Source organism: Crocodylus siamensis, chromosome 2 (assembly GCF_052110815.1).
Source record: "Crocodylus siamensis isolate JL-2025a chromosome 2, ASM5211081v1, whole genome shotgun sequence".
In the NCBI taxonomy this organism is placed as follows: Eukaryota; Metazoa; Chordata; order Crocodylia; family Crocodylidae; genus Crocodylus; species Crocodylus siamensis.
In genome coordinates this window covers 177027280-177041032 of record NC_143396.1, presented here as the reverse complement: position 1 = coordinate 177041032, position 13753 = coordinate 177027280, and the positions used below count along the sequence as shown (strand labels likewise).

The 13753-nt window shown below is 48.5% G+C and overlaps 1 protein-coding gene across 4 annotated transcripts in view; it reads right to left on the bottom strand.

Annotated features, from left to right (window-relative positions):
* TSPAN4 (tetraspanin 4) overlaps positions 1–13753 on the bottom strand; it is an 861113-nt gene that overhangs the window by 847201 nt on the left and 159 nt on the right. For 3 of the 4 annotated variants that reach the window (XM_090032433.1, XM_090032431.1, XM_090032436.1), the window contains exon 1: positions 13585–13722. The exons of the other annotated variant lie outside the window; for it this stretch is intronic. The gene's annotated coding sequence lies outside the window, so the exon portion shown is untranslated. Of the gene's footprint in view, positions 1–13584; positions 13723–13753 lie in introns of those variants that run through there. 4 annotated transcript variants of the gene reach the window in all.

The window sequence follows — 13753 nt, the reverse complement described above, 5'->3', positions numbered from 1 at the left end:
GTAAGACTGACAGGCCTATAGTTGCCCAGGTCCTCTCTCTTCCCATTTTTGAAGATGGGGACCACGTTAGCCATCTTCCAGTCCTCTGGCACCTGGCCCGAGCACTCGTAAAGCCGTGCCAAGGGCCCTGCAATAACCCCAGCTAGCTGCCTCAACACCTTGGGGTGGAGAGCATCTGGACCCGCTGACTTGAACACGTCCAGCCTCTCCAGCAGCTCTCTAACCCGGTCCTCCCCAACCTGAGATCTGGAGGCATTCCCCCCAAGTCCATCACAGCAGGGAAGTCCCAGTCCCTGCACAAGAAAACGGACATGAAGAATTGGTTAAAGAGTTCTGCTTTCTCCTCTGGCGCAACCACCCGATTGCCCAGTGTACTTTGCAGGGGCCCCACATTACCCAGTGCCTTCTTCATCCTCCCTATGTATTTGAAAAAGGACTTTTTATTATCCTTGATCTTGGATGCTAGTCCTAGCTCTATGTCCGCCTTAGCTTTCCTGATAGCCCCCTTACAGGCCCGAGCAGAGGAGGTATACTCCTCTTTGGAGATAGCACCCCTCTTCCACTGGGTGTACGTTACCTCTTTGGCAAGCAGGCATTCCTGGACGCCCTTGGTGAGCCAGGGGGGCTTTCGGGCACTCTTACCCCCCTTGCATCTTGTTGGGATAGACTCCCCTTGGGCCCTGAGTATCGTTTCCTTAAGGAATGACCACTCACCCTGGACACTGAGTTCCCCTGCCCTCAAGGACCCCAGCGCCTCACCCACTAGTCTCCTCAACTTGTTGAAGTTGGCCCTCCTAATGTCTAGGGCTACCGTCTTGCTGCAGGCCCTTGACACCCGGCGCTGCATGGTAAATTCCAGCAAGCGATGACTGCTGTCACCCAGGTGGTCAAAAACCTGGAGGCCCCTTACCAGGTCATCACCTGTGGCCAGGACCAGGTCCAACAAGGCGTTTCCTCTGGTGGGACTGTGCACCTCCTGGATTAAGTGGAGGTCCTGTATCTCAGCCAGGAACCTCCTGGAACCGTCCGTCCTGGCTGACTGTTCCTCCCAGCAGATGTCATGGGTGATTTTAATTACCCGGACAACTACATCCCTTGCCTTAAGTGTCTCTGCAAGTTGGCCTGAAAATTCCCAGTCCAGCTCCTCCCCTTGGTTGGGGGGGTCTATAGTAGACCCCCACCGTCAAATCGCTCTCCCCGTGGTCCCCTTGAATCTTAACCCAGAAGACTCAACGTGGCCTGGACTCTAGCCAACCAACTTCAACAAACTCAAAGGCCTCCAGTGCACGGTCTTCCCCCCCACCCAAGGAAAAAAAAAAAAACCAAAAAAAACCAAAAAAAAAACAAACCAACAATCATTCCTGGCTTCAAGCCCTACCAATGCTCTCTCCCCCTTAGTCACTTGAACAGACCACAGCAATAAAGAGTCCCATGTCTCTAAGCCTATCATCGTAAGATCTGTTTTCCTGACCTCTGATCATGCGCGTGGCTCTCCTCTGGACTCTCTCAAGCTTCTCCACATCCTTTTTGAATTGTGGAGCCCAAAACTGGACGCAGTACTCCAGCTCTGGCCTCACCAAGGCCGAGTACAAGAGGAGAATGACGTCCCGGGATTTGCTCAAGAAGCATCTATGGATGCAAGCCAGCATTTTGGTCGCTTTATTAGCCGCAGCATCGCATTGCAGGCTCATGTTCATCTTCTGGTCAATGATGACCCCCAAGTCTCTTTCTTCTGTACTGCTATCCAACGTAGCACTGCCAAGCCTATAAGGATGCTGCAGGTTTTTCCTCCCAAGGTGGAGAACCTTGCATTTTTCGGTGTTAAATACCATCAGGTTCTCGTCCACCCATTTGCTGAGCTTGTCCAGGTCAGCCTGGATCACCCGCCTATCTTCTGGCGTGGATGCTTTGCCCCAAAGTTTGGTGTCATCGGCAAACTTGGCCAGTCCACTCCTGACTCCAATCTCCACATTGTTAATGAAGATGTTGAACAGTATGGGTCCCAGGACAGAGCCTTGAGGGACCCCACTGGTCACAGGGCACCACGATGAGTGACTGCCATCGATTACAACCCTCTGGGTCCGACCACGGAGCCAGTTTCCCAGCCAGCGGATCGTGGTGGAGCCAAGGCCACAACTGGCCAGTTTGGCCAAGAGGTGATCATGGCATACCAGATCAAAAGCTTTTTTGAAGTCAAGATATATGACATCAATCTCTTCTCCCTGGTCCAGGTGATAGGTCACCTGGTCATAGAAGGAAATGAGATTGGTCATACAAGACCTACCCACAACAAAGCCATGCTGGCTATCCCTTAGGATGTTAGCCTGGGCCAGTCCATCAAGGATGGCCTCCTTAATAAAGTTTTCTAAGATCTTCCCCAGGATAGAAGTCAGGCTAATGGGCCTGTAGTCAGCCGGATCCACTCTCCTCCCTTTCTTGAAGATCGGCACCACATTGGACTTCTTCCAGTCTTCGGGCACTACACCAGAGCACCAGGAGTTTTCAAAGATCCGTGCCAGGGGCCGGGCTATGACGCTCGCCAGCTCCTTGAGTACCCTGGGGTGCAGACTGTCAGGGCCAGCTGACTTGAAGGTATCCAGCTTCTCAAGATGTTCCTTCACGAGGTCAGCATTTATGGAGGGTCGGGGATCCCCATCACCCGGATCTCCCTGTCCCGTAGCAGGCATGGGTGTCCCATGGGACTGATGAAAGACTGACGCAAAGTACCTATTTAATAGGTTGGCTTTTTCCTGGGCGTCAGTTGTCAGTTGCCCCAACTGGTTTAGCAGGGGTCCAACATTGCCCTTGCTTTTCCTCCGGCTCCCCACATATCTGAAAAAGGACTTTTTGTTGTCCTTGATGCTTGAAGCTAGATGGAGTTCAGTTGCAGCCTTGGCTTTCCTAGTTTGCTCCCTGCAGGACCAGACCAGTGCAGAATAATCCTCCTTGGAGGTGAATCCCGTCCTCCATCCTTTGTAGGCTTTCCTTTTTAGCCGCAGGAGGTCCGCTAGGTCCCTGGAGAGCCAGAAGGGCTGCTGTGCCTTCTTGCTAAATCTATTCCAACACAGAGGAAAGGCAGCTTGTGCACTGAGGATCGCTTCCTTGAGAAGCAACCACTCTTCTTGAACTCCCCTCTCCCTGGGGTCATGGTCCCTGAGGGCCTGACCGACAAGCCTCTTGAGCTTGTCAAAGTCAGCTTTTCTGAAGTCAAGGACTTCTGTGTTGCTGACTGACTTGCCAGCTTTACGGCAGATGGTGAAGGTGATCAGCTCGTGGTCGCTGTCACCCAGCTTCCCATCAATCACTAGGTCGCCGATTAGTTCGTCTGTAGTAGACTCCCACTGTTGTGTCCCCCGTGCTGTATTCCCCATGAATTTTTACCCAGAGGGTCTCTAGCTGTCCATGACCTGGTGACCACCAGGATCTGGGGGAACGTCTGTTCACCAGAGCGCCCCAAGGCATGACTAGGTCGAATGGTCACAAACTCCTGCAAGACCGTTTCAGGCTGGACATAAGGAAGAATTTCTTTACTGTCCGAGCCCCCAAGGTCTGGAACAGTCTGCCAGCGGAGGTGGTTCAAGCACCTACATTGAACACCTTCAAGAATAAATTGGATGCTTATCTTGCTGGGATCCTATGACCCCAGCTGACTTCCTGCCCTTTGGGCAGGGGGCTGGACTCGATGATCTCCCGAGGTCCCTTCCAGCCCTGATGTCTATGAAATCTATGAAATAACATCTAGCAGAATTCCCAAAGACCCACAGTGACCTGAATCCAAACATAGCCTTCCACTAGTTCTTGGATACAAGAATAATTTACTCTGGCTTCTAATTAGAGTTGCCAACTCTAACACTACCATCCAGCAATGAATGGAACAAGACAAACTATTCCTGGAAAATCTGAACACAGTATAAAAGGTATGCATATGCACCAGGTTTGCAATACCATCACAAGCCTTTTCTGAAACCCCAAAACACAACATCAGTCAGAACAACTCATTCTTGAGATGTGCACTCATTATGCATGAGTATACTGTCAAAGGTAATACTGTGAAAGAAAATCAAAGGCCCTGCTCCTCCCCATGGACTTTAATGAGGCCAGAAAGCCAAGGTGGCTGTTTGAAAGAGTAATGTTTGCCCTCCCTGTCCCCTTTGTACGACATGAGCCAGTAAGCTTGGTAAGGACTTCTGTATGAGAAGTTTCTTGCACTTGTTTTATATAAGGAGGAAGAAGGGTAACACAGTAAGGATTCAGAGGGTTGGATTCTTAGTCATGCATGGAAGATCAAGACCACATTTTGCTAGACACTTTGAGGTCCTCTTGGAGGAAAAATGCTGTAGGAATCCAAGATATTACCCCCAAGAGACCACAATGTCTCTGAGGACACTTGTAGGATGGAGCAGAGTTGGTTGGCAAATCCAGCGACCACTCCAATTAAAACACTGCATCAGAACATAACTGCTTTTTAACAATGAAGTTACACAGCCTGTGAGCTATTCAGGTAACAGTATTCCCCCTACCTTGTTCTACAGCCCGTACCATGCAGTCAAGGGGAGCATGATCTGTTTAGCCAGTTTCCTGCTGGGCCTGGCCAAGATGGCAACTCTGAAAAGCTGCAGAAACCAGCTCACAGGGGCTGGCTTCAACTGTGCTGTCCAACCCTTATGTGGATCACAACCTCATAAGATATTCTTCCCTTCCCAACACCCATACAAATCTTGGAGGGCCAGAGCATGAATTATGGAAGTACTGAAGTGGTCCTGTTTTACACCGGGCGCAGATAAGGCTCTCACAGGCCTAAGGCATGGCTTGATGCCACCACTGGTTTCCCACCTGTGCCCCGACCCAATCAGGAGCTTTGTCTCCACAAGCTGACTAAAAAGACCAGGTGGGCAACAATTCTATTCAGGCTCCAAAGGACTCTTTTTAAATAAATAAATAAATAAATAAAGTTACACCGGCACCAAGAAGCCCCAGCCATGGACTAACAGACTACTGTGCTAGGTACTGCTTAAACACAAGAGAAAAGAGACAGTCCCTGCTGCAGGTACCTTATGCTTCATAAACATTTAAAAAAAAAAAAAAAAACCCCAAAAACCCTTTCCCCTACCAAAACATCACATACAGACGTCGCCCCCAATGTGACATTTTAAAAGGCATCATGATGAACTATTTTGCATTTGGGGATGCACTTTATGGGACTACCACATATGTTTCATCTTAGCAAAACACTGAAGTTTAAGGGAACATCTGTTACTCAATATCTATTTTGACATAAGAGCAATTCTTTGAATCCTTTCCATCGGTGGTCACTAATGAAGCTTGGTGTGCAAAACTGAGTTCATTCTGCCCCCATTAGGAAGCCAATTACACGGGGAAAAACAAGCAATTAACAAGGTGTAGAATAAACAGCCTGCCACCTGCCTTTAATAGCAGCTCCACTTCAAACAAGTCAAGGTCTCAGCATAGCTCTCAGAATTGGCAATAGATATTATATATGTATTTATTCAACAGCTGCTCTTTATTGCAACAAATATTACAGCTTACCAGATAAGGTCAACATTTTTTTTAATATATAGTAAGTATTAAACCCTGCTTTGAGGCAGCAAGCACTGCTTTTAATGAAATCAACAGTATTGGTCCTGTCTGTATTACTGCAAAAGCTGCAATCACAATCCCTAGCTCAGAGGCACATTTCCACTGGTTTAGCAGCTTCTACATTTGTTTCTCTAAATCCAGTGCCCTGGACAGCTATTAAACAGCACAGACTGGAGGTGGGAAGGAGAGGTATTAGCCAATGTAAACCAAAGCAGAGAAGACAGACCACTCTTCCTTCCACTGCCTCATTGTCAAGCCAAGGAGGTGCCTCAAGTGGAAGGAAGCAGGGCTGAGATATCCACTCCAGTATTAGAGAGGCAGGCAAACATTCAGCTCAATCCTTCACTCCTTAACCAACAGGAACCAGAATGGCTTTATAGGACCGAAAAAGGCAGAGGAACAGCAACATTTCTGGACCTCTGCACAGCAACACTGGCTGACTTCAGAGGAAAAATACATGCCATGGATGGGATGGCAGTCAAGGAGATGCATGGCATGTGAAAGAACCTCTAGGAAATGACTGGGATTAAAAAGGCGTGCGTGCGTGCGTGCGTGCGTGCGTGCGTGCGTGCGTGCGTGCGTGCGTGCGTGCGTGCGTGCGTGCGTGCGTGCGTGCGTGCGTGCAGGGGGGCGGGTGAAAGCAGCAGCCACCAATATTTAATTCCTTCCCTCTGCAACAGGTTCATCCCTCAGGTCTTATCCATTAGATTTTTCATGTCACCTTTCAGGTCCCCGCCACTACTCTAAATAGCCCTTTGTTATAAAATTCACACCCATTTTTCTTTTTTAGAATTTCTCACCTCTCCCTCATTTCATTTAACAGGCAGCAGCACAGAACAGATACCATGAATGTTTAACATCTCAGGTGGACTTGTCTGCTGCACTAAGTCTCCCAGAGACAGGCCAGATGCCTCAAAAAAGGACAGTCCTTCAAGTGACCACAAGCAGAGAAGCAGGAAGGAAGCAGACCTCCTGCCTCAAAACAGAACTAAAGGAGGAGTTTGACCGACTCCTTTTTAAAAACCAGTGGCCAGTCAAAAGTAACAGGTCGAAAATGTCATCTAACCCAAAAGGATCATTTAAAAAAAAAAAAAAATCCCTTTCACCCCAATCTAAATGGCAATAAGCTCTTCTAAAAAGGGAGCTGCAATGGATATATGACCCAAATTGCCCAACAAGGCAAATCAGGTCATAATAGACCACATTTACCACTGCTCACTACCAATTGTCATTTGGGGTTCAGTCAAGCAGCCTTCAGGCTATATAGTTAAGGTGCACCAGTTTCCAGAGCCAGCAACACACAAGGGAGCAATGTGACTGCCTACACACACAGAAAGGGGTGGGGGGGTGCCTTTGGCTTGAGTCCAGAGCAGAGAGAGACATCATAAACTACCATGCCACCACATCCCTCTAGTGGTCATTTATATTTGTGTAAAATGATGGCAAGGGGTAAAGAGGCAAAATAATGGTGATTAGGCTCCACTTGCCCAGACGAGCATGACAACACACCCAGACACAGTCAGTGGAGATAAAAAAGGAAAGAGATCAAACATACAGGCCTTCAGCATCTCAACATTAGCACCAGGAAGAGCATGGATTTATTAAAAACCATCCCACAGCACAAATTACAAGCAGAAGAGGTCATGAAAGACACGGCCTTTCAACACGTCTAAATGCAAAAGGAAAAATGACTTTCTGCATCATAAGAACACTTAAAGGGAAAGTTCAATCAATCAGGTCACTTAATTGTCTGAATAGTCTTAACATTCATTTTGATGAACACAAGTGCCCTGGGTCGATGGTGCGGCTATTAGGACCTCAAACCACAGCATTCTATGAACAAATGAAAAAGGGGCCTTAGGAGCCCCTCAGTATCAGGAATGGAATCACAGACAGGCTCAGGTAGAGAACAGGCCATAGCAGAAGTGCTCATGGTGCAGCCCCGTCACATTCCAACGAATCTGTGAATTCTGCTAAATGCCTTGTCACAAGGACACGAAAAGGAAGAAAGGGCCAGAATAACTCCAGGAAAAAGAGGAGAAAGGAAGACTTGCTATTTCAACACAGGCATGGAGTGTCAATGCTCTTTGGGAGGAGTGATTCCCAATGCTTAAACCTAGATGCACTTCACAGATCTGTAGTCCTCAAGATGTACATAACTCCACAAGTAGATAAAGACAAGTAGCATTTCAAAGCTGTGAATGTCTCGAAGAGAATCAATATAACCCTGTACACGAATCAGTGAGCCAGTTATTGGGATGAATGCAATCTCACACCAAAACCCCACATAGGAGGAAAGAGCAAGGAGTTTTCCTTTAGCAGACTCCTCCCCAATATATTTTTGGAAGAGTGATTCTCATGCTCTTTTACTCAAATAGAAACAGCTTTATACCCAGACCAAAATAAAGTTAAAAAAATATTTAGAAAATCAAGAGCTAGTTTACTACCTTCACCAACAAGGTAACACCATTAAGGAGCCTTTTGATAGGGTCACTGATTGCAAGCATCTGAAGCATCCTCTAATTTTCCATGACAGTCCAAGAACTAGAGTCCAAGACCAGGAGACTGCCACTTACTGCAAGTGAAGACGGGAACAGAAGTGTGAAAACTTGTTGCGTGCAAAACAGTACCAAACACTTCCAGGAAACATATGCCCTTCTAAAATTACAGAGAGGTCTAGTAGTTGGAAAAAGGGCCAGTTAACAAGACCTCACAAGTTGGTGCCAAAGAATAGTAGTTGTGTGAGCAATATCCAAACTATTGCAGGGGGCAGCTAGAAGTCAGAAATTCCAAGCAGCACGGTTATTCACCCCCATGCAGTAACAAGTACAATCACTATAACAAGAAATACCAAGGACCATAATAAACCAACCATGATGCTGCACACAGGCAAATCTTCTAAACAGCCTATTGAGGTTGGGCAGGTAAATGTACTAACCTAACAAAGGACTTGCACAGTGCAGGATGTCTCAATATGCTGCAACTTTTATAGTTCAAAGATTGTAAAAGTCCTTAAATTTCATAGCATCAAGGAAGAGAGACATGTGATAGACCTATTAGATCATTACACCTATTTCCCCTACTAAAGCAGGCTATGCCTGGAGGACACAACAGATGTTAAAGCAATGCTATCTACAGAATAGTAATAAACCCAAGTAATACCAGAGAATTAGGTCCAAAAGTTACCATCAAGTTAATATGCAGCTGTGTTTTCATTCCCTCCATTTAACTATAAAATCTTGATCTACTTTTAGTGATGGGTCTCATGACCCCCAACAACAGTCCCTCCTTGCTCACTTCTAATTCAAGATTTCCATCTCCAACTGCAACCACCTTTTACTGAACGGTTCAGCACAAGAATGAGTCTGGGGACACAGAGCTGAAAAAAGTATTAATACATAGTCTTTAAGTTCACCAAGAAGTCAATAAATAAAATAAAAAGGAGAATAAACAACAAGCACATGCACACACAGCTCCTGTTGGCATAAAATCTACCACTCGCAGCAGTTTGAACTATTGTCAATGCCAAGTCAAGTCATTCTATTCACAGCTAAAGATAATTATTGCTCTGGGACTGCAAAATAATAGTCTCTTCATTAGCACTGAGAATTGTAAAGCCACTTTGAAACAAATATCAAACCCCCATTTGTTATAATGGAGTCTTTGCTCTTGTAGAGATCAAGCAGGGTCTGGAGGGTCTACATATAGGGTTAATAATGCAGGTTTAAAAAACGTGACAGTCCAAGAACTTAAAAAAAACAAATGCAAAACACATATTAACATAAGCTCAGCATTAAGTCACAATTATTTTTACGCTGGGAACTAATAGCTCTGCTCAGTGCATTGCAGCAATTCTCTGACACTTTGGCAGAAAAGGAAATGTTTTCAGAATCTGACTCCCATTAATGTTGCAGCAAGCAAACAAACAAGGACTGTCAACAGTTTTCGGCCCAGAACCCCACTCCCTGAAAAAAGTAGGATGTACCCCTGCATTTGGCAGTGACAGCTGCCTGTGTGCATTTCCTAAACACAGATCCACTACTCCTAATACTTCTCTGCCAGCCTTTAACTTGGTGTAAGGAAACATCATCCACAAACAAATCAACTATTTCACATGCCTTTTATCCAATGCCAACAGGCTCCAAGGTTGGGGGTACACATTTAGATGGATTTGTTGCTTTGACTACACCAATCCTGAAGTTCCTAACAGACAGTAGTACTCTCTTAGTGGTTTTTTTTTTTTTGGCTAGAAGTGAACCGATAAAGATTCTTTTGGCCAAAACGATGACCAATTACATATTGGCCAATACAGCCGTTTCTGATCCAATTGCTGATGTGCAGCCCAGATGCTTGGGGAGCAGCATCCAGCTGGTAAATCTCTCTTCCCTCCCCCCCCCCCCCAAGATCAAGGCCCCTATTGTGAGGGACAGAGTAGGGCAGGTGCTGCCCAGCCAAGGTGGGGCAGGGTGCAGGACAGAGCCATGGGAGGCTTGTCCATGGGGGCGCAAGGAGCAGGGAGAACTGACAACTCCCCACCACCATGCAAACCCCCAGAGGAAGCATGGTAGGCATGTGCCTTCCGGATTTGTGCATGGGCAAGGGCAGGCTGCCCACTGCAGTCTCAGGGCCAGGGGCTGCACTGGTCTCTTCTCAGCAGGAGACTATAGCCCAGCCTGTAGCCCCACTCCCAGTGCTGCCGCTTCCATTGCCCAGCCCATCCCCACCCACCCTAGCACAGTCCCACACCCTGCCCCAGCTCCAGCCCCACTCCCTCTCTCACCATGGGGTCCTCAATCTGCCCCCCTCAATCCTTCCTGCCCCCCATGGACTTACCAGCCAGATGCTGCTCTCCAAGCTGCCGGGCTGCATTCCTGGCCACGCATGGTGGCTGCATGCATGCATGAGGCATTTATCAGTGACATTATCGACTGCACCAGACAAAAAAGGCTATTTGCCAATAACAGCAATTTTCCTTTCATTAGTGCCGGTCCAATATATCATTGCACCTCTATTTATTACTTTGGGTTTCTCCTCCTCCCCCATGTATTGTACGGGTTTCCAGTTAGTGCCTGATTGAGCTATAGCACCATGAAATGAGTCAGGAACAGTGTGGACCAGTGCTAAATTGGAAGCCCCATGATTTAGCTGCCTATTGCTTTTCAGTAACATCAAACAGGACTTTACCAGGACTTTGTGGAGCAATACATGACACTAGTTTGAATCAAATCAAAATGAAAATGTCTCAGAGCTAGGAGAGGGCCAGCTTGGGGTCTCCTCTGGCAGCAAACCTTGACAGAGGGGCAAGCCCATTGTCCCAAATTAAGAGCCTGTGAGGTTTCCCAAACACAAAACAATGCCAGACAACTATGCCTGAAGAAGGGTGTTCGTGTCTGAAAGTTTGCAAAGAACAATCTGTCCAACTATTTAGATGGTCTAATAAAAGATCTCTCATCTACCCAAAGAACCTGGTCTGCCTATGTCCTTAAACCAACATCACTACAACCAACAACCCTGAAGTTTCCCAATTAACACTTTTCTTGGGAATGGCTAATTGGAGTTAATTGCCACACGCTGTCCCACCCCTGGTTTGATGCCAATTAAATCTGAAATGAAAAAAATCAAGACCAATGGTCTGGTTTTAGTTCCATAAAGCTGAAATCATTCGAAGTGGATGCATCTGGGTTACATTACAGTCCAACCAACTGTTTTAAACAAGTCAGTATTCCCCACCTGCCAAGGGCTGGACATTCAGCACCAACATCAGGAAAATGAATCTGACTAAACCGAAGTGAAATAGCAGTCTGATTTTCATAAGAACTGCCATTTCCGGGGCAGACCAAAGCTCCATCCTACTCTGTCTCCTGTGTCGCACAGGGGCAGAGAGCAGATGCTGAAAGGGAAAGGGAACTGGCTGGGGATGACCAGGGTTTTCTTCCCATGGCTCCTCTCTCACTGACAGCCTCCAGTATTTCAGGTGGAGGAAGCTCCAGTTCAGAGGTTGTGCCCCTAACTTCCATGCTCAATAGCTCCTGATGCCCCTTCTCTCCAAGAGCGCGTCTCGTCCCTGCATCACACAGGTGCAGAGAGTGGATGCTGAAAAGAGAAGTATGCAGGGGAAGACCAGGGCTTCCCACTTCCCACCCCGCTAATTTTTCCTCCCACTAGAAACCTTCAATATTTTAGGTCTAGGAAACTCCAATTTAGAGGCTGTGCCATTAACTCCCATGCTCAGTCACTCCCAGTGTCCCTCTCCTGCAAGAGCCTGTCCTATCCCTTCAACACACAGGGGCAGAGAACAGATGCTGCATGGGAGAGTGAGCTGGGGATGACCCAGGCTCCCAGCCCCCCATCCCACTCTCTCTAACTTGCAGCCTCCAGCATTTAGGATCCAGGAAGTTTGAGTCAGAGGCTGTATTCCAGACTCCCATGTTCAATAGCTCCTGATGCCCCTTTCCTGCAACAGTTTGTCCCATCCCCGCCTCACCCACACAGACCTGAATGATTGAGCTGTGCTCAGTCAAAATTTGCAGCTGAATTCAGAAAAGATTTGGCCCTGGAAATGAAGTTAAATCTAAAGAAAAAGCAAGGGCAGAGAGTGGATGCTGAAAGGAAAAATGAATTGGGGATGACAAGAGCTTTCCCCTTCCCCTACAGCTCCTCTTTCACTGGAAATATCCAGCCTTTCAGGTTTAGGGAGCCCCAGTTCAGAAGCTGTGCCCCTAACTCCCATGCTCAGTAGCTCTAAATGTCCCTTTCCTGTAAGAGTTTGTCCCAATCCTTCATCACACAGGGGCAGAGAGCAGATGCTGCACGGGAGTGAACTGGGGACGATACAGGCTCCCTTCTCTCCCTGCCCCATCACTTACAGCCTCCAGCCTTTAGGACCAAGGGAGTTCGGAGTCAGAGGCTGTATCCCAACTCCTCCCTTCAATAGCTACCAACGCCCCTTTCCTCCAAGACTTTGTCCCATCCCTTCATCACACAAGGGCAAAAAGCCAATGCTAATAGGGAGAGTGGGCTGGAGATCACCAGGGCTCCCCCACCCTGCCACCAGCTTCTCTCTCAGTGGAAAGCTCCCGCATTTCATGTCTATGAAGCTCCAGTTCAGCAGCTGTGCCCCTAATTCCCATGCTCAGGAGCTCCCGATGCCCCCCTCCTGCAACAGCTCATCCCAGCCCTTCACCACACAGAGGCAGAGCGGGGACGCTGGTGGGCAGAGGGAGCCAGGGGTACCCAGGGCTTTCCTCCCCCACTCCTCTCCCACTCACAGCCTCCAGACCAGGGTCTGAGGGTCAATCCAATACCTTGTATTAGAGACCAACTCCAAGAGTTGGAAAAATTCTTCGTTAACAGCTTTCAAGCACAGATATCCTGCTTCAGCTGCCTGACAAAGGGCGTTTGTGTCCAAAAGCTTGCAAAGAAGAATTTTTCCACCTCTCAGAGCCGGGCTAACGAAAAGGTCTCGGACTGACCCACAGACCCTGGTCTGCCGATGCCCTTCAACCAGCGGTTCCCAGCCTGCGGTGCATGCACCACCAGTGGTGCAGACCCCTTGTCAGTGGTAGGGACGCGCTTGCACATGTATCTTCATTACTTGAGATGACAAAAACCTGCTTAAGTTTGAGCTGAAAAATGTGTTGGTGGGACTTAAGGCTACCGTGTTTTCTGACATCGGTGGTGCGCAGCTGGCAGGCGCTGCCTTCGCCCAACACGGCTGCACCCGCCGGCACCCCCGAAACTTGCATCCTCCAGTCCGACCGGCTCCGCTGCCCCGCACTCGCATTACCCCTTTCCTCCCGCTCCCCCTCTGTTCCCCCGAGTGCAAGCGAAGCTGAGGGGGTAGCACAACTTTCCCGCCTGTGAAATGGGGGCGCGCCCCCCTACCCCCGCCCCCGGGGGAACCCGGCGCTGGAGACACCAGTTGCCGCGCGCGGAGTCCGGGGCAGCGCAGCGCAGCGCAGCAACAAGCGCGCGGGAAGCAGGTACCTGGCGCTGCCGCTGCTGCCGCCGCCGCTGCCGCCGCCGCAGCTTCCCAGCCTCCGAGCCCCGCCGCGCACGCGAAACGCGAATCCGCCCCAAGCGCCGCTCTCTTGAGCCCGCCGGGACGCCGTCCGCCCGGAATGAACCATATCGAGGCACGGGGGGAGAGGGGAGA